This window comes from Suricata suricatta, chromosome 7 (genome assembly GCF_006229205.1).
Source record: "Suricata suricatta isolate VVHF042 chromosome 7, meerkat_22Aug2017_6uvM2_HiC, whole genome shotgun sequence".
Lineage (NCBI taxonomy): Eukaryota > Metazoa > Chordata > Mammalia > Carnivora > Herpestidae > Suricata > Suricata suricatta.
The window spans coordinates 22,710,481-22,730,755 of record NC_043706.1 but is presented as its reverse complement, the minus strand read 5'-3'; the positions used below and the strand labels follow the sequence as shown (position 1 = coordinate 22,730,755).

At 39.6% G+C, this 20,275-nt stretch overlaps 1 protein-coding gene across 6 annotated transcripts in view; it reads left to right on the top strand.

Annotated features, from left to right (window-relative positions):
* Nucleotides 1–20,275, top strand: part of FARS2 (phenylalanyl-tRNA synthetase 2, mitochondrial) — a 511,516-nt gene that overhangs the window by 75,586 nt on the left and 415,655 nt on the right. Inside the window, exon 3 of one of the 6 annotated variants that reach the window (XM_029944534.1) lies at nt 9,796–9,830. The exons of the other annotated variants lie outside the window; for them this stretch is intronic. The gene's annotated coding sequence lies outside the window, so the exon portion shown is untranslated. The remainder of the gene's footprint in view (nt 1–9,795; nt 9,831–20,275) is intronic. 6 annotated transcript variants of the gene reach the window in all.

The following is a 20,275-nucleotide window of genomic DNA, read 5'->3' as shown; positions in this document are numbered from 1 at the left end:
TCCCCTGGGCTCCAGTGGCTGCTTCGAGTCCTCCTGGAGGTCCTTATCAAGGACAGGTCAGGTTTCTCCTCCCTCCCAACTGGCGCCAACAGGGACTAGAGGTTGGCCGGGCCTGGGGCTGCTGAGCAAATAGCCAGGCTTCTCCCTTTTCTCACTCTTTTTCTGCCACCTTTGTTAAGGCTTTGTGTGCTAGGGCTGATGGGCTTGTCACTCTTCTTCTCTAGAAACTTGGGCCCAGAGGACATCAGCCACGTGGGAGACCCCAAGTGAATCACAGAGCACAGTGTTTGCTCTGAGCATTACTGCATCTCCACGTGCAAGTGCCATCAGATGCTCAGAGTGTGGGGAGCATGCAGATGGGGTGTTGCCTCTTCTTTCCCAAGAGGCATCATTTTGAATTAGAGACCTATTTACATATACTTTGTATAATTTACATACCAGCCTCTGATAACTAGCTCTAAATATTCAAGCTCTACATATGCTAGTTATTGCAGCTGACCACTGTGGTAGCCAGACTTGGTATTAAGGGCATTACACACATGAAATACTGACAAGCTTGTGAAAGAGAATCATGAGAATGGTAAATCAGCCCAGGCCCCTCACAGGTGCACCTGCTCCTTAGCCTGGTCCCTTATGCTGGGGTGATGGCACATTTAACGCTCTTGAGGGAGATCGTGTTTTTCTAGTGCTCAGCTGAGTTAACTCCCACACTGGAAAAACAAGGAAGGAAGGAAAAACTAACTTTTTTTTTACTCTTTCTTTTAATACGTTCTGTGCTAATGGTGCCAGTTATTATTTCAGTTTTTTGGTTATTTGATGTGAAATCATCATAGTTTGTGAAGCTGGTTGGCGAAGAGAGGAACACATAGAAAAGGTCACATTGTGGATGGTGAAGATCGCCCGTAGGGTTTCTGGTTGCAGCCTGCGTCCCTGCATGCCATTCAGCTCTGAGTTGACCTTTTCATTCTTTCCTCGTTTCTTGCCTTTCATCCTGGCGTCAGCCTGCAGTCTGCCTCACGTGAGGATAGAAAGTTGGGGGTACGGGCAGGGGACAGCTACACCTGCATCTCCCCTTGCCTTGTGTTGATTTCCACTTGATGGGCATTGATGCTATTCTGGGCTTTACTGAAACATACTGACTCCTGGTTTGTCCAGCTGACTTTTAGTAGCAGACTGGAAAGTTTTATCCCCTTCAGAGATCAGGCAGGGGATAGAAGGGAACTGTTCTTTTTTTTCTTCTTTCTTTTATAGTTTATTGTCAAGTTGGTTTTCATATAGCACCCAGTGCTCATCCCCACAAGTGCCCTCCTCCATGCCCATCACCCCCCTTTTCTTCTCCCCCTCCCCATTCAGCCCTCAGTTTGTTCTCAGTATTCAAGAGTCTCTCATGGATTGCCTCCCTCCCTCTCCCCAACTATTTTTTCCCTTCCCCTCCCCCATGGTCCTCTGTTAAGTTTCTCCTGTTACACTTATAAGTGAAAACATATGGTATTTGTCCTTCTCTGCCTGATTTATTTCACTTAGCATGACATTCTCGAGTTCTATCCACATTGCTACAAATGGCCAGATTTCATTTTTTCTCACTGCCATTTAGTATTCCATTGTATATATAAACCACATCTTCTTGAAGAAGGGGTCTGTTCTTACATAATAAAAAGTCTTTCAAATTCATACTGGTCTTTGCAAATCACCTAAAAATACTGATTTTAGTAATTTTAGATCTTAAAATAACTAATTGTATACCTTTTATTTTTGTTGCTGTTAAATCAGACTTCCATTTTTCCTAGATTTCAGGATAGGCCGGAATTAAATATCCCCTTCTCAAGTTGTAAGAAAATAAATTGGGAAGAGTCTGCCTATCATTATATAGGAAATTGTTGTAATTATAGCAGGAGGCTGCTTAGTCTTTCTCACTTACGTCCTCTCCCCTCAGTCCATTGTGGGCTTAGATAGTTGAGAAATTGGTCTAGAGAATAATAGTGTGGTTTTTTCAGAGTAGTCGTGTTGCTCTGTTAGTTTTGAGCATGAATGATATGCAGGTAGGATGCCCCCCTCAGTTCCGTTAGGATCCTGTGTTAGCCTCGTCATTGGCAGTGTCATGTTATGAAACTTTAACATCTTGAGATTCAGGAGGCCCAGGTTCTGGCTAAGCTGTGTTCTAAAGAACTCCCATAGGAGCGTGGGGGGAATCAATGTCTGCCTTGATTTCCTAAGTCAGCCCTCCCTGTCTGTCACACCTCTGCCTACAGCTCTTTATTACTCTCGTAGTTTTGAAGTAAATGATGGTAGAGTATGTTAAGTGTCTTGGTGGCTTCTATTTTATTCCTTTTGGCTTTTAAGATATGACATACCTTTTGTTAGGGATTATCTTGTAATAAGAATAATTCAGTAAGTTCTTAATTGTTGTAAAAACAGCTTCTGAGCCGTTTTAGTTGTGAATACCTTATACTGCAGCTCCAAGGCCTAGAACAGTGAGCCCGGTTTTGTGTTCTAAAGAACTCTTCTTTCCCCACTACTGTTTCTTTTATAAACCTTACCTAGCCATCTCTTGCTGTGGAGGGCAGCCATGGTGAAATTCACCATTCCTGGTCTTGAACTGAGGGACTGTCTTGTCAGAGAAGTTAGAGGGAGGGAACATCTTTAGTGCTACTTCCTTCCGGGCTGCAAGATTAGAGCACACCTTTCCAAAATTGTCCTGCTTTATGTGTGGGAAGGTTCTGGGGTGATAGAGGGCCATGTTTCAGCTACACCATGACTTCATGAACTTTCGCCCACTCTTGTAAACTTTGTTGCTATAAAACATGTTAGGGCTGCCATCCAGCTTGTAGTGAAGTTGATAGAAAATAAATCTTCTGTACATTGAAGTTGGCCACCTGGTACAGTATTTTAAAAATTTGTTAGCCCATCAATTTTCACAATCATTCATGTGCTTTACATTGTTCAGTTTCTCCACACATTAGAGTGATGGTGCAAAATCAAGAATGTGAGTGAAATCTAGAACAAACTCACCGTTGTCTCTTGACTATAATCATTGTCGGCCGTGTTTGACGTGGCTGTGAGCTGTCTTCACTCATAAAATTTTGATACCAAATGTGTCCTTTGCTTGTTTTGCACTCTCTACCCCCTATTTAAACAGTTTTCCAGCCCTTCAGATACTGACTGGGTATTCTACAGTTAAATTTGGTTCTGTACTAGCTACCAAGATTTAGCTCAGTCTCCAAAGGGAAAGGACTCAATCCCACCAGGCCCCCACCGCCCCCCAACCCCTTCAGATGCTGGTCACCATTCCAGGTTGCTACCCATACTTCTCACCAACCAGCTTGAATCTTAGGTTACCATTAATCCCCTCTTCAGATTCAATAATTTGCTAGATTGGCTCACAGAACCCATAAAAGTGCCTTACTTATTATTACTACCTTATTATAAAGGCTATGACTCAGGAACAGCTAAATGGAAGAGAAGCATAGTAGAGTGTATGAGGACAGTGGAGTGTGTTGAGAAGCACATTTCAGAGTGTGCCATCTTCCACCACCTAAGTGTGTTACACTGACCTTGAATGTTTTCTGAGCCCCACTGTTGAGGGATTAAAAAAATTTTTTTAATGTTTATTTTTGAGATAAATATGTATACATATATATACACACACACATTATATTTATATATACATATAGTGAGAGACAGAGAGATGGAGAGGGGGAGAGAGAGAGAGAGAGAGACAGACAGACAGACAGTACAAGTGGGGGAGGGGCAGAGAGACAGGGAGACACAGAATCTGAAGTAGGCCCCAGGCTCAGCTGCCAGGACAGAGCCTGACACGGAGCTTGAACCCATGATTCACGAGATCATTATCTGAGTCAGTTGGATGCTTAACCAATTGAGCCACCCAGGCATTCCTTTTTTAATTAAAAATTTTTAATTAAATTTAATTAACAATTTTTTAATGTTTATTTTTGAGAGGGATTTTTAAATGGATGTTTCATTGTAAATATAATTGCAACAAATATAGGGTTATTATGTATTAGGAAAAAATCAGAAACATGTGACATGAAAGAAATTACATGTTCATTAACAGACCCCTTTGGATTATGACTCTAGTCTCCCCTAGAGATAAAGTCATTCCTACTATTCTGTTGGGTAGTTAGATTTGGCTGTTTGCTACCAGTATTTATGCAAGTATTTATTTGAACATACCTTGTAACTTCTATAAGACCTTGAAATGTTTGCATTATTATAGTAGATGTTTGGTCAGTATTTGTTGATTTATAATCTTATCCCAAATAGTTTTTAGACTCATTTCTTTGAACGCTGATGTTTTCAGGTTCATACTTAGATGGTCTTCAGATAAAAGATTTCATTATCTCTCTTATTTTGCTTGGCTGAATTTATCATGGTCTTTCTCATTTTAATGCTGTCTCTTTCAAGGTGTGTTTATAGATTAATGAGTTTTAGTTTTAAATGCTTTGTATTTAGATTTTCATAATGAGAGATTCACCAGAGCCATGTTTCACATCTTCTAGGAGCATTGAAATGTCACTGCTTCCCCTGTGTCCAGCCTGCCATATTATACTTGTTAAACTTCTTGGGATTTTGTGGTCACACAGAAGGGTTCAAAACATAGTGTTCTCCTGGTGGCTGGCATTTCCACTTACCTGACCCTGAAACTTAGTTTCACTGAAATTCATCCCTATTTCTCTTTGGAAATGTTAGGACCAGTATGGAATATCCAGGGCTAGGTACAAGGAAGGACGTAGCTACATAGAGGACTAGTGATTAGCTGGCCTAGGACACAGTATAGTTGTTAATGAGTCATAGTAGGGTTGAGTCTATAGGAACTGTGAGATCAAAATTTACAGAATTGGACCATGAAACAACGTGTGGGAACTATTCTAAAATGATCAAGGTGAATTCCATAGAACATTTGCTGCTTATTAGAGCCTAGTACTCACCTCTCTATAATCACTGGTCTTAAGGGAGTTATTACTCTGAATCTATTGTCTGATATTACCTATGTAATTCACGACCTCAGAGATGATTTGTGTGAGGAATATGTATGGTTTAGTGAAACTCATCTACAATTTCTCCAGCCCTTATGTACCAGCTACCCTACAAATGACTTTAAATACATTACTTCATTTAGTTTACACAGAAACTCTGTGAAAGGGATATTCTTCATTCCCATTTTTCAGACAAGAAACTAAAGTACTGAGAGGTCACATGAGTTGCTCAGATTCCAAGTTAGATTTGGAAAGTCCTGGAGCCTGGATTGAAACCCAGGACTGTGTCACTCTGGCGATTTGTGATGGATTCTGCTTACCTACTATGTAGCAGGCACTGGGCCAGGTACTAGAAATACAAAGACAAATTCAACTCTGCTCATTTCAAGGAAGACAACATATCATCTTCATCAGAATGCTAAGGAGATTCCAAAATGACTTAATTAAAAGCACTGCATAAATGCATGGCATTCTATTAACTTGGCAGTGGTTTCCTGCCAATATATAAGTGCTAAGAATCAATAGGAAGAAGTATGTGGTTATAAAAAAATGAGCAGAGCTATAGAAAGGCTAATTGAAAGCATGGAATGTTAAGAAACTCACAAATTTATTTATGCGAAGTTTGGAAGATGCTATTCTAGCACTTTCTGGCTGGTTTTGATGATTGATGACATCCCTAAAGTAGCTGAGCTCCTCAAATTAACTTAAGTGGCTTTATTTAAAACCATGCTTTCTCAGAGATCCTTACTTTTAATACACCCAGAGGTATATATCTGTGTTATGCTGGGTATAAGCTATTTTAGAGTCAGAGGAAACGAAGAAAACAAGGTCAATATTACATGGTTTCAACACCGTTCATCAGTATATTACCCGTGATACTCTGTCAGAGCAGTTATGAGAATATGGGAAGGGCAAGTGGGGTGAATGCTCATGGGGAAGATGATTAGACTTAGACAATGGATGAATTATACTAAAAACATGTTGATTCAGTATTAAGGAATATAAGAGAACAGATATTAGGCCTTTACTTTTATTCAACAAAATGAACAATTCTTAGGTTTATAGATCAAATCAAGAATGTTATGCTAATAAACACTTTCTTATATGTCCTTAGATTTATTTACAATGCTTTTTTTGTTTTGTATTGGCAATTTCTAAAATGTACTATTCTTCTTTTTGAATTTAGATATTCTTTGTCACCAATACTTTTTTTTTTTTTTTTTTACTGCTTTGATGGGATTATGTCAATGGAATTAGAGAACACTAAAAGATGTGCCTAGGACCAGTCAGTATTTAAAAGGTTCTATAGTTTTGGTTTTACTTGAAATAGATGAGAAGGGAAGAAAAAGAAAGGAGTGGAAAGCTCGTTCATTGTGTGCGAGACACCCAGCTAGATTCTGTATGCAGATTCTGTGTGTGTGTGTGTGTGTGTGTGTGTTTAAATATCATCTATATCCATACAGATATATAGGTCTCATCTGATAGCATTTGTTACCATTGTGCAGATGAGGTTTTGTGAGGTTAAATGACTTGCTAGTTAAGGTGGGTGCAGTTTGAACCCATGACTTTTACTTTCAAAACCCTTGTTTTTGCTGGAGTTTGCTGCTGTCTCAGGTTTGAAATGATTGAATTGCAGTTATCAGCAAGATTATAAAACACAGAGTGGTGAAGTTAGAGTATCAGTTTTGATTTCCTTTTATTTTGAGCAACATCATCATATTATGATATTTTCAAAAGAGTCCTGTAGTGAATCTATAAAATGTGTAAGGAAAGTCCTCTCTCACTAGGTTTTGAATCTTGCTTAAAGGATATAATCATTTGGATCCTTTCTTAATTGCTGGTCTCCATTTATCATTGAATTTTAGAAATTGTTTTTGGCCACTGTTACTTGTAAAACTGCTATTTGGCTTTTGCTTGGCTTCCCTTGTCTGACTGGCCTGTTGGTATTTTGAGCAATCCCTAGCCAGGTATTAGACCAGTAGCATACAGCATTAAGTATTGTTTTGACTCCTCTTGTATGTATACCATCCGTTGTCTCTTCCCTGTACTTTTCTGACTGTCTGAACTTGACTTAATTATTGAATAACCAATTGGAGTCTCACCTCTTCCATGAATGCATTCCCAGGTGTCGTCTGTATTTGCTGTTCCTCCTCATGTACATCTGCAGGACCTGATGGCTCTTCTCCTGTTAATCATATGTTCTTTTATAAACGTATTTCTGTGTTTCACTGTGAATGCTGTGGTGTTCCAATTTCATATGTTTAAACTCTTTGATTTCATGGATGGCGATTTAATCTACAATTCTTTGCACAAAGTAGGACTTTTTTAAGTCAGAAGGGTTTTTTTTTTTTAAATCTTCTTAATATTATTTATTGTAATTTCATTTTAGTAAAACTTTTTGGCAGCATAGAGATGTATGGTGCTACAAAGGGTGCAGGGAGTGTGACACTCATAACTGTTGGTGGGGCTCATTGGTGGGACTTGTCACTGGTGTGCCGCCACTTGGGAAATCCATTTGCTTCTATCTGTGCAGATTTAAAATGTATAAACCTTTCGACTTTGCAATTCAACGTCTAGGAGTTTATCCCAGAAATTCTAGAATGTGTATGCAAACATATGCATACAAGAGTGTTTTTTAAATAGATGTATTCATTTTAACAAAACGTTGTCATATCGTGGCTGAATGCATACATGGTGGGGCTTCTGTGAGATGGGATGTGGGACACTCTGCACCATTTAAAACAACGAGGCGGATCCAGGTGCACTACTTCTGTGGAATATTACCAGTGTAAATTCTTAACCAGTGATAATATGATACAGAACAGTATGCTAACCCAAATGTAAAATGTAAAAATGAAGTCTGTCGGAGAGAAGGGTACATTGTATAACACACATAAAATGTTTATAGGGAGATATAGGAGGCAGTGGAAGTTTACTTTTCACTGTTTACCCTTTTATAACATTTGAATTTCATTACCATATACATTATTTATCTATGAATAATTATAGATTAAATTTTTATATTTATTTATTTTGAGAGAGAGAGAGTGTGTGTGTGCATGTGCACACATGGTGGAGAGGCAGAGAGAGAGAGGAGAGAGAGAATCCCAAGCAGCCTCGATGCATAGTGCCACGCCCAACGTGGGGCTCCATCTCAAGAATGGTGAGATCATGACCTGAGGAAAAATTGAGAAGCAGACACTAAACCCACTGAGTCACCAGGTGTCGTTAGATTAATTTTTTAAAGTCTGAGAGTAAAGACTTAAAATTCCCAAGTTTATTGACAATAGTAGTAGATGAGATAATGTGTATAAAGAACTTAGTGTAGTTTCAGGTGGAATAATGAGTATTTAGTAAATTATATGCACGGTGGTCATGGTGGAGATGGTGGTGGGGTAGTGATGATGATGTCAGAACTTGATACTGGTTTTTATAACAAAATAATTGTGAACCACTTAATATCAGGGAAATAGTTTTAAAAATGAATGTATCTCCTCAGCGGGAAATAAATGATTCAGTCAAAATTTGCGGTCTTGACAGATGAGCTGTGCTTATCGTGTGGTAATGTGGAACCCTTGTCCTTTGCCATGTATCGGTAAATTCAGGTTAGGATCTGATATTGCTCTTTTATAATTTTTATGATGAGGTAATGATTTCTCTGAAGTTGATGGACCTCATTTGGTTTCTTAGTCATGTGACCATCTGTTGCCATTTGACTTGTGGGAACATATGTGACTGTACTCTAGTAAGACGTAGTTGTCCAAAATTGCTACTTCCAAATCAGTGTCCTCACGTTATGGGTTTTTGGTGCTTTAAGTGACTCATACATTTATAGGTTCCATTTCCATTTCCGTCCTGTCCCCATCTCATCCTTTGTTACAGCGTAGGCTAGAAAGGGAAACAAGTGCTCTCCTGGAAACTGGATAGAGGGCAAGTAGGAATGACAAGTCAGCAAGTGCCAGGGAAGGAGCCATAGTTAATCAGCAGGGTAATCATGTGCAGGTGTTTTGTGTTGATGTTTCTCCTTAAGAGTGTTGAAGCTTTCTGGTTTGCTGGATTTTATTTATAGATGTGTTGTTGTTTTTTCTTTGTGTCTTGCACTTACATACTGATGTTATTTTTTGACCAGTATTGAAATTTAGAATTGACTTAATTAAATGAACAGATATCATTCGGATAAAAAGGATTTCAAACTGTTTTTTCTGAGCAAATGTTTTTAGGTAAAAATTAACATGAACAATTAATGATTATAATATAAATCCCTTTTTTAAGTACTATAGCAATGCTATTAGGTGAAATAAAATTACATCAACTGATTTCATTATGTAGAAGTGTCATGAATGAGTTTTTCATTATTCTACAGGGTAAGTTTTGGAGAAATTGTATATAATTAGAGAATATGTAGTATTTATCAAAGTAGAAAGTAAAAAAAATGAACATTTGATGTGCAAATGTTGACCTCGTTTTTTAGTTATACTATCAAATAGAAAGCCTTAGTGCTTACATGTACAAGAAGCCTAGTACATTGTGCATATTCGTGCATTTGATTCCATTTCTATAATAGCTTTGAGGCATGTATTTGGCCTTTACAGAGACGAGAGAGACGAGACTTTATTGTTCACACTGTGCTGTTCCTGAGAGGTGCTACCCCTACTAGTGCAAACTTAGAGAAACACTGCACCTATTTCTTCCGCACAGAGCTCTTGTATGACTCAATATGAAAAATTACAGAGGCGTAATTGTATTTGAACCATAAATTTTCAACTGTTCTTTCTGATCGTGTTTTATTTTTATTTTTCAGATACTGTCTCCTTTGGGATTAAAACAAGCTAAAAAGTAAGGTTGCTTTTTGTAAGAAAGCTCAGAGTGGAGGAAAAAAAAATCTTAGTTCTAAATATATCATTCTAGAGTTTTAAAATAAGATTGTTTTTTCTTTGGAAGAACAAAGACATGGCAGGCCGATGGTTTTTTAAAAGTCTCAGAGACTTTACTTCATACCAGTGTAAACTGAAAGCTCTGAGTTTTTTCAAACTGTTTCTAAGATCAAAGATCTTTCTTCACATATGTGGGATCTCATAACTCTATGGGCAAGGAAACTATTTTCAAAAGCCCAGATTTGTTTTTGAAATAAAATGTATGCTTGTGGTTTCCAGATCTGTATTTAAAATGATGTAAAACAACTATTTATATGGCATAGAATGTTGAAAAGACCATCAGCATTTCAAAGAGTTGACATTCTGTCCCAGAGCCCCAGTAAACAGTGGCTGGTTAGTCATGTCATTCACTGTAGAGATTTCCCCAATTTCTTTTTAAAAATTTCAGATTTTCTGATGGGTACAAACATCAGCAGTCTTAAATTTTCATATGGTCAAACTTATGTGTCTTCTGTTCATTTATTTCATTTACTTCTTTTGTATAATAGTCATTTTTAACCCCGGATCAGTTAAGGAATTACCAATATTTCTTCTGTTTTTGTTTGTTTTCTTTTGCTTTTAAAAATGTAACAGAATTTTACAGAACTCTCTACAGTCTGTTTTGGCATATCATGTGAAGATCAGTTCATTTTTCTCGCAAATAGTTTCTTAGCACCATGTCTTATATAACTTATTTTTACATTCATTTGCGAGAATCTATATTAAATTTCAAAATATCTCGGAATCTATTTGCTGTGTCAGTTCTTTCACTATTTAAAAGAAAAAAAGGTTTATTTATTTGGAGAGAGAGCATGAGCAGGAGAGGGGCAGAGAGAGAAGGGAGAGAGAGACAATGCCAAGTAGGCTCTGTGCTGCCAGTACAGAGCCCAATGTGTGTCTCGATCCCATGAACCACAAGATCATGACCTGAGCTGAAATCAAGAGTCAGATGCTCAGCTGACTGAGCCACCCAGGTGCCCCTTTTTTGCCTGTTTTTATTGTTGCTTTTTTCTTGTTATTTTTCACAAAATTCCTAGCTTCTGTCACTTGTCTAATTTTTCAGATGAACTTAGGTGGTATTTCAAGTCCCCTTAACTTTTCTCTCACACTCCAGAGAAATTTCCATTAGGAATTACATTAAAATAATTGGGATAGAGCTGGCATTTTATATTATTCATTCTTCCCATTCAGCATATCTCTCTTTCTATTTATTCTGATCTTCTTTCATGGCTCTTTATAAACTTTTGTAATTTGCTTCATGTAGGCCTTTTTATATGCAGTATTTCCCCCCTGTTTCTGGGGAATTTGGTCTAAGACCTCTAGCAGGCACCTGAAATCATAGACTCTATTGAACCCTATGTATCCTATGATTTTTTTCTATATATACCTACCTATGATAAAGTTTATAAATTAGACACAGGGAAAGCTTAACAATAACTACTAATAAAATAAAATAGTTATAACAGTATACTATAATAAAAGTTATGTGAATGTGGTGTCTGTCTCAGAATTTTCCTCTCCTGTACTCTTCTCCTGATGAAGTGAGGTGAATGATGTGTGCTTGTGGTGTCTGTTAGGCTACTACTGACCTGACCGTATGTCAGAGGGAGGGTCATCTCTGGGCCATGGCTGGCTGAGGCTCACTAGAACCGTGGAACGTGAAACTGTTTATAAGGGGGTGGGGGGACTACTTGGTTATTATAAAAGATTTTGTTTTCGTTATAGCTTTATTTCTTGTTGGTTATTGCTGGGATTGAAAAATATTACTGCTTTTTTAGAAATTTTAAATTTATTTCCTTGAGCACCCTGTTAATTTGTTCCAATAGCTTGTCAATTCACTTGAGCTTTCTAGACAGTGATGTGTGGCAAATAATACTTCGGTTTCTTCCTTCTGGAAGTCGTGTTCCATTACCTTCTGTTTTATGTTCTTACAATGGCTAAAGTCCTAAAATGAAAAAAACAATTGGTTGTAAAGTATTTACTCTGTTATAAGTGATTTTATAACTTACCTAGAGACCGTAGGTTGTTTCCCACCAAGAAGAAAGGTTTTTGGGAAATTGACACGTTCTCTTGGTAATCAATCAGTGAAATCTGTTCATATTTTCAGAAGAACAATGATAATTTTATTTTTTTACTTTTATTTTTTTAAAGTTTATTTATTTATTTCTAGAGAGAGAAAGAGAGTGGGCTGGGGAGGGGTTGAGAGAGAGAGGGGGAGAGAGAATCCCAAGCAGGCTTTGCCTTGTCAGTGAGGAGCCTGATGGCGGCCTCGAACTTACAAACCATGAAATCATGATCTGAGCTGAAACTAAGAGCTGGATGCCTAACCAGCTGGGTGATGCAAGCACCCAATAATTTTAATTCTAGAGAAAATTTGTTAGAATAGTAACTTCAAAAATTTATTTAAAACAGATTTTTAAATAAATTGTATTTTTATTATTTTTATGTATCTAGGTGAGAACTTGATGATATTGGGAAAGAGAAATTCAGAGTTTGAAAATAATATACCTCATTGGTTCCAAAGGAAAATCCAACTTTTATGGATAAGTAATTGTTTTCATGGATATTGGTTATATAGAAAAAATAAAATAGTTTCAGTGTTTTCTTTAGAGACTCAGCAGAATTATCTTTCCTTTTTTTTTTTTTAACTATGCAGATAACTTTTTTACTAATTAACTTGTTTTCATGGCATGCTGTTTTCTATCTCATGAATTGTCTCCATTCCCAGGAAGCTAAAGCTCTTTGCTAGATTTGCTTTGATGTGTGTATGTTCTACCTTGTGTACCTTTATGTGTCTTCTTTCTTTTCTCGGCAGCTGTCTTTGGCATAGCTTGTCATTTGTACTAAGTTTCTGCATGGAATTCACACAGAACTGGTGGGAGCTGTTCCCTGGATGCTTCTGCAGCAGTGACTTGTCTTTCTGGTGTTGAAGATGCTGCACTCCATTACACAGGTCCTAAACCTGTCTATGTGGCAGAAATTCTCCAAAGCTTACCTCTTTGAGGGGGCTTTCTCTGATCATCTCTGCCAGTGGTTCCTGGAGTCCCTGGGCCACCACTGACTGGTAATCTTTATGGGATCTAGCACTCCAGTCTGCTTTCTGTGTATTTCTGCTTTCTGCATATTGCCACAGTGTTTCGTGGCTAGCTCACATTTTCTAGAACCCGTCAGTGCTTGGCATTGCCCCTGTTTGTTGAATGAATGAGTGGGGGCTGCCCATATTTTGGTACTCTGTTCTGGAACCTGCTTCTCATAGATATCCTACATACTTCCCAGATTTACTAGCCTTTTCTATATATTCTGTTTTTCTCAAAAATACTATCTTAATAATGATCATGGTAAATACTTGTTTACTTTTCTTTCCTGAATATATGTATTTTCTCAAACATAACTATTTTAACAATGTTAATGGTATATATGTTATAATACATAAATTCTTTGTTGGGCTTCATATGTTGCTATTATAAAAATGAATGGAAACTAAAGATTCTTTTTTAAGTTATTTATTTTGAGAGAGAGCGAGCGAGAGCGAGTGAGCATGAGTAGGGGAGGGCCGGAGAGTGAGAAAGGAAGAGAGAGAATCCCAAGCAGGGTCCACACTGTCAGCGTAGTCTGAAGCAGGGCTTGAGCTCATTAACCGTGAGCTGAAATCAAGAGTCAGATACTCAATGGAGTGAGCCACCCAGCCAGGCATTCTTTTTTTCTTTCCCCCCACATTTAATCATCACAATAACCGAAGGTCAATGTTCAATCAGCTTTGCTATTTACTGATGAGGCCTCACTCTGTGATAAATTATCTTGCCCTTGTAAAACTAGTCAGTCACCTATGAGATGTCTTTTCAAATGACGTAGCTACTATCAGATGCCCAGGAAAAAGGTTTTGTTTGATGTGGGATGGTGGCATGTGTCCCAGGAGGATGGCCGCGTATCCTAGAAATACTCCAAACTCATTGGTTATATTTTATTAGATCAAAGAGCAAATGCTAAAGTCTGCTTTGGGTAAAAGGTTAATACTACCAGCAATGTGGGTGTGTTTTTAAAATTTTTTATTTATTTTTATTTATTTTTCATCCCTAAAGCCTCAAGAATGCTGTAGGAATAAAATGCTTCACAGGAATTCTTGCTTTTCTCCTCTGATCCCATAATTTTATTTTTAAGTAATCTCTATACCCAGATGGGGCTTGAATTTACAACCCCCAAATCAAGAGTCACATGCTTTACCAACTGAGCCAGCCAGGCACCCCTAATCCTCCTGATTGTTATGTTGATGAATCCATTTAATTTAAAGCTAATTTCCTTGAAAATAAAAGTCAGGAATTTGGTGTTTTACAAAATCATGTTCCGTGTGCATTTCCTAATATTAGAAATTACTAGGGGACCAACAGTACCATATCCTTAACAGAAAGATGGTAGTGGGTCTCTGGAATGGCTAAGTGACACCTCCCTTGTCGTGGGCGTTGGGGTCATTCCCGGAAGCTGTGGGTAGCTTCAGGTCAGGGCTGTGCCATCTTGAGTCCTTCCTGTCTTGAGGTTGTCAAGGGTGTGGATTAATTGTATGTTGGTGGAGGAGGAGTTACCTGTGTCGGCCGCTGAGGAGGAAAAGAGGAGACAAAATGGAGGGAGAAATGCTTTTTTGGAGTGAATTTCTTGCAGGCATGTCGTTTCAGTTTTGTTTGCCTGCTCTCAGGCCATGTATACAGATTGTATGTCCTCTGAGTGTATGTCCTGGAAGAGAAGTTTTGAGGGAAGCTGTGAGAATTTTCGGGGGGGGGGCGTGGCATGGCGTGGGGGGGTGGAGTTTGGCTGTCTGCCAGCATGGTATTCCTACAACCTGTGGGATTGCCGTGGTGTCACGTTTTATATTCTGATTCTTGCTTTGAGTATCTTCTATACTCACCTCCAGATATTCATTTTTATTTTTTGGTGGACTTATTTCTGTCTTCAAACATGTAACCTCTGTCTAGAATTATATTTTAGGTACTCCAGAGTAAAAGAATTATTTGAACAAAGGCAAACTAAATGTTCAGAAAATTCTAAAAATACATCAGGGAAGTTTTCCTGTTTTTAGCATCACATCACATCTGGCAAAATTCTCTGTGCTGATATTCTTTTCTCTTCTTTAAAAAATTTTTTTTTACATTTATTTATTTTTGAGAAACAGAGACAGAGTGTGAACAGGGGAGGGTCAGAGAGAGAAAGAGACACAGAATCTGAAGCAGGCTCCATGCTCTGAGCTAGCTGTCAGCACAGAGCCCAGCGCAGGGCTCAAGCTCACTAACCGTGAGATCATGACCTGAGCTGACGCTCAACCGATTGAGCCACCCAGGCGCCCCTCTCTTCTTTTTTTAATCCATGCTTGTAGCATTTGTGATGCAGCTGTTTATTTAGACTGCTAAGAATACAACAGAAAAGTGAAATGAAAGAGCCCTAATTCTTTTTTAATTTTCTTTTGGAATCTGATTTTTACCATGATATACTATTTGATTAAAATGATTGTGCCCCTTTTTCACTGCCTTATATTTTAGGATATCAAATCCTGTGAATTGGTGATAAAGTAGCCTTTAGTCAGATAATCAGGAATTTCACTGGTATTGGGAAGCTTGATATGTGTAGCTTTTACTACTCAAAGCATGTAAATGAATGAGAAACCATTTGTTCAACAGTGGTTATTGAACATACATCTTTTTGGTGCATAGTATTTAACACAAACATAGTGGCTTAAGTCAGCAACCATTTATTGTCTCAGTTTCTGTAGGTGAGAAAGTCTAGCCACAGCTCAGGTGGCTTTTTTCTTCACGGCCTTTCCAGGCTGAAATTTATGTGCTAGTGGAGCTACATTCTCATCTGGAACTTGGGGTCTCATCTAGTCTGATACGGTTTCTGGCAGAATTCACAGTATGGTGGCCCTTGGCTGCTTCTAGGGGGCTCCCACAGTAAGTACCCTGCCACCTAGCTCCCTCCATAGATAATTCACATTGTAGCTCTTTGATTTTTTTAAGGCCGGTAGGAAAATTTTGATGTTTCCTGTCTCTGTGCCTATATAAGACTTAAGCCTTTTTCAAAAGGGCTCCCTTGATTGGGCTGGACCCACCTAGGATAGTCACCTGTCATGACCGTCCCGGCTGGCGGGGCGGTCGATCCTTGCGGGTTCCTGAGAGAGGGAGAGAGAATTGGGGGGCAGGGAGCACAGAGAGTGGAAGCAAGACAGGCGTTTCTGATCAAGTCCCTCTATTGAGAAAAAATACCCACACCTATATAGGGTTTAGGGTGGGAAACTGACTGGTTGGTTGCTAGGAAACAGGGTCAAGCTAGGGTAAAGAAGGAAACAAACTAAAGTTTTTAGCACAGCAGGTGAAGGGCGATACCACCCTGCCTGTAGGCGATTGATCTTTGTTCTTCTGGCTTCTCCTGACAGGGAGTGGCGCTTCCCTGCTTATTTTTGTAACTCCCCTCAGGGAGTGACATTTTCAGCTAGTAAATGGCTGAGCAGCTGAATCTTTGCAGCTTCCCACAGGTCCTTCCTTTTTTATTAATTCAAAAAGAGCTTCTTCCAGAATATGATGGTATGGGCAAGGAAAGGACTTTGCCTCTCTTAGGTTGAAGACCTGCCAATCCTTCTTACCCATCATGGGCACACCGAGAAGCCTGTGTCTGAGTAGCCTGTCTTAGGTTGATAGGATGGTAAGGCCTCTCTTACCTGTCATTGGCTAGCCAGTCCGTGCCTCTTGCCATAATATAGCTCTTCCATTGGCCTCCTGATCGGCCATATCGAGCTTATGATAATGGACCTGGGTAGACTGTGCCTGAGCTGAAGTCAGATGCTTAACTAACTGAACTACCCAGGCACCCCAATGTCCTTTTTTAAAAATAAGGAACCAGTTCCCCTGATTCTGTAGTAAGGTGTATACCTGGCGAACAGACATTTGAACCACTTTGCTCTGTATTTGAGTTGCTGGAATGTTCTTCTGATGCTAATTTTCATCAAAAGATTTTTGTCATCTTTTAAAAAGTTTCTGTCACATCGCCTCATCACTTGGACTCTCTTTAGACATTTTGGCCTTGATATTGGGGCTGTCTGTACTTTGCTCCGTTACCTGTGCATGCTAAATGGAACAGCCAATTTCCTTTAACCGTCCAGTGGACTGTGAGCCACCACTTTTATACCCTTACTTATGTCCATCTTTGTTTCACTTGTATTGTTAGTATCAGCACTTATAGTTTTCCATTTTTGCTCATTTTCAGAAAACAAGTACGTAAATGTGACTTGATCTTTAAATCATTGCACAAGTAAACGTTATTTGGCACAGTGGAACTGCTCTGATGAAGCAGTGGGATGTGTGTGTCCATCCGCTAATACTTGGCTCAAGAGACGTGGTTGGAATATGTCCCCTTTCAACATTTGAAAGTGTCAGTTGCATGCACGTCATGCTGTAAAGTTGTTGTGTGCCTACAAATAACATTGCTACTTTTGTTGAGTTTCTCCTGGGGCCTTTGTCTCTTCTGCAAGCTAACCAAGGTTGTCTTTATGGTCTTGAAGATTCTTTCCAGTGTGGTTAATGTGATTCTACTTCAACTAATTCAGATCCTTACACAGAAACCGAGTATTCTTATTTAGATATAATTTGAACAGCTTTATTTTATTCATCTTTTTTTTCAGCCCTGTACAGAGAAGAAAGTAAGAATTACTGTGATTTATCTTTTACCTTTCTCTTAAATAATTGAAGGCAGCTTACAAGCAGGATATAAATTTATGATATGGTATAAAAATAAAGACGACCGCGTAGGGAAGTGGAAGAGAAGAAGCATCTAGAAGCTGGGTGTTAGGACCTGTGATGCACAGGGCTATTGGCAGGCTCCCGACAGGGAGCTCCCCAGTATCGTCTGAGGACCCTGCTGGGGTATATCCCTGGGCTCAGAGAGGATCTTTGTCTCTTTGGTCATTTAAGCCTAAGACTCTCCTTCCTGCCCTCTTAAGACTGTGACATCAGTTTTACCCCTTCAGAGTTTCCAAATTTAAAGTAACCTCCCCAGTCCCTTTAAAAGAAGAGAAATCGTTTATTAGCTCTCAAACGAAAATGTTGCAGTGCTCTGTGTGTATGATGAAGGCTAATAATGAGTGTTGCCCCGTTCTGAAGTGCCCTCCGCCTTCTTTGCTGTCACTGAGGGCCGGCTCTGCCCTTCGTGCCTGTTTTTCAGAGCTCTTGCTGGTTCTTTCTGGGTACGTGGTCACCAAAATGGATCTCTGCCTAGATTTCAGCTCAGCAAACGTCACAGAAGCTGCTGCATTGTTTTCATGTGCCGACTTCGAGGTAGGCGGCCTCTAGGTTCAGTTTATCAGTGTCTGAAATTGTGATTCAGAAAGGCCACTGTGGCTGCTTCCTGCGGAGAGACTGGCTGTGGCTGTGGCGAGGGCCTCCCAGTCCCATCCCTGCACAGGAGACGATGTGGAGCTGACGCAGTAAGCGGCACAGGAGAATCCCAGGGATTGTAACAGATTGAGCGACCCTGAAGTGGGTACATAGCAAATCTCCTTATTATGTGCAGGGCAGCTGTGGGCCTTCTCCTATGTCTTGTGCGACCTGTGGAGTCCTGATACACTCTGCCTTCACTCTTCTGCTCCTCCGAAAGGCCACATATTGACAGTTGATCTGGTGGTTTAGGGAGGAGGCAGCACGTTAGAGGAGTGAGTGGTCACGAAGGCAGTGCGTCTTCTGGAAACCCCTGTCTGGGTTAGAGCACGTATTGCACCAGATGATAAAATCTGCTCAATGCCCCGGGAGTAGGGGGACAGGAGTGAGGGGTCTTGATGAGGAAACTGAAGTTTTTCCATCATCCAACTCAGTGGATAAACTGTGGGCTTTGTGGTTATACTTGGGCTTCTGGTTCTTCCCAGTACCCCATTTTGTGTGTGTAACAGGAGCCTCATGTTCCTTTTCTACAAAATAGTATCACTCTTGGATTGTGATGACATCTATGTGAGATAATACATGAGAAGTGCCCAGTGACTCAAGAGAGAACCATAATGCCATTGTTAATATCCGTCTGCTCTCCTACCAGACCTTTGGCAGGAGGGGTCAGTAAAAAGATACGTAGCTTTGAGAGATGGCCTTCTTTGATTCTGCTACAAAGGCGAAAAATCTTAAAGGCAAGCTGTTATTTTGATGTTTGAAAAGTATCAGAAAGACCCAGCACTGCATGGATTATAAAATTGGTAGCTTACCAGGGACCGTTTGGCATGAGTATCAGCTCACCCTCAAGTAAATTAAATTGAGAGGCCTCTTGACTCCACCGAAAGATCAACTCCAAGCCTCCATTAAATAGCAGTTTACCCACAGCTTCTCAGACACACATATTTAAAGGAGGCCCACACGCTTTTTGTGCAGAATAGGTAATAGAGATTTAGAGAGGAGAGCAATTTTAGCTTAGTGTTCAAATTTTGTGTTTGAGAATAGCAGACAATTGAATGCTGTAAAGTGGCACAGAAAAGTGGCTTGAACTTTAAGAATATTCCTTTTCCTCCATTCTCCCACTTCACCTGGAGATATTCACATTTATATTAATTATCTCCATAGCTCATATTAGGTTATACAACAGTATCTGAATTTCAAATAAATGTCAAAATCAGAAAATAGGCCTATAATCTTTCACAGGCTGCTCTGAAGAAAATGAACTTTCTGAAGCATTTTGTCTTATGAAGCACAGACCTTATTTTTCAAATGCCTTGTCACCAGAATAACTAGAGAATCTCGTTAAAGACTCCTCAGGGGTGCTGGGGATCACGGCAGGATGCGGTGTTACAGAAGAGCCAGCAGGCAGGGGACTGGACACCTCACGAGCCTGTGCCTGGTTAACCCCACGCTTGGGGGATGACCTGTCACCTGGAAGTCTCTTTCCTAGCTGGACCCAAGTTTCCCATCTGGAAAGTCAAGGTAGTAAGCCAGTGATCTTCAGTGTCCTTTAAGTATTCCATTTCTATGAGGATATATATGAGGCACCACTTTGGGTATTTTACACAGCCATTCCTGGAAAAGACAGGTGTTTTGTCACTCATGGAGGCCCATGGTACTTGTGTGGTTGGAAGTTGTCATCAGCGCCAGCAGTGATTTCCTCTGTGTGTGTGTGTGTGTGTGTGTGTATGTGTGTGTATGTATTTCTTTGCATAATTGGAGTCCTTCAAGCTATTTGCATGAAATGCTGCTTTAGAAAGTATGTGTAAGTAGAGCTGCTGTAGTGTCATTAGTCCTTCCTGTCTAATTTTCATCCACTCATCTCAGCCACTGAGCCACTTCCACAGAGCCTTAGGGTTTGAAAACTAGACAGGGGGAGATCCATTGTGTGTTTGATCTAATTCCAAAATTATTTTTTCCC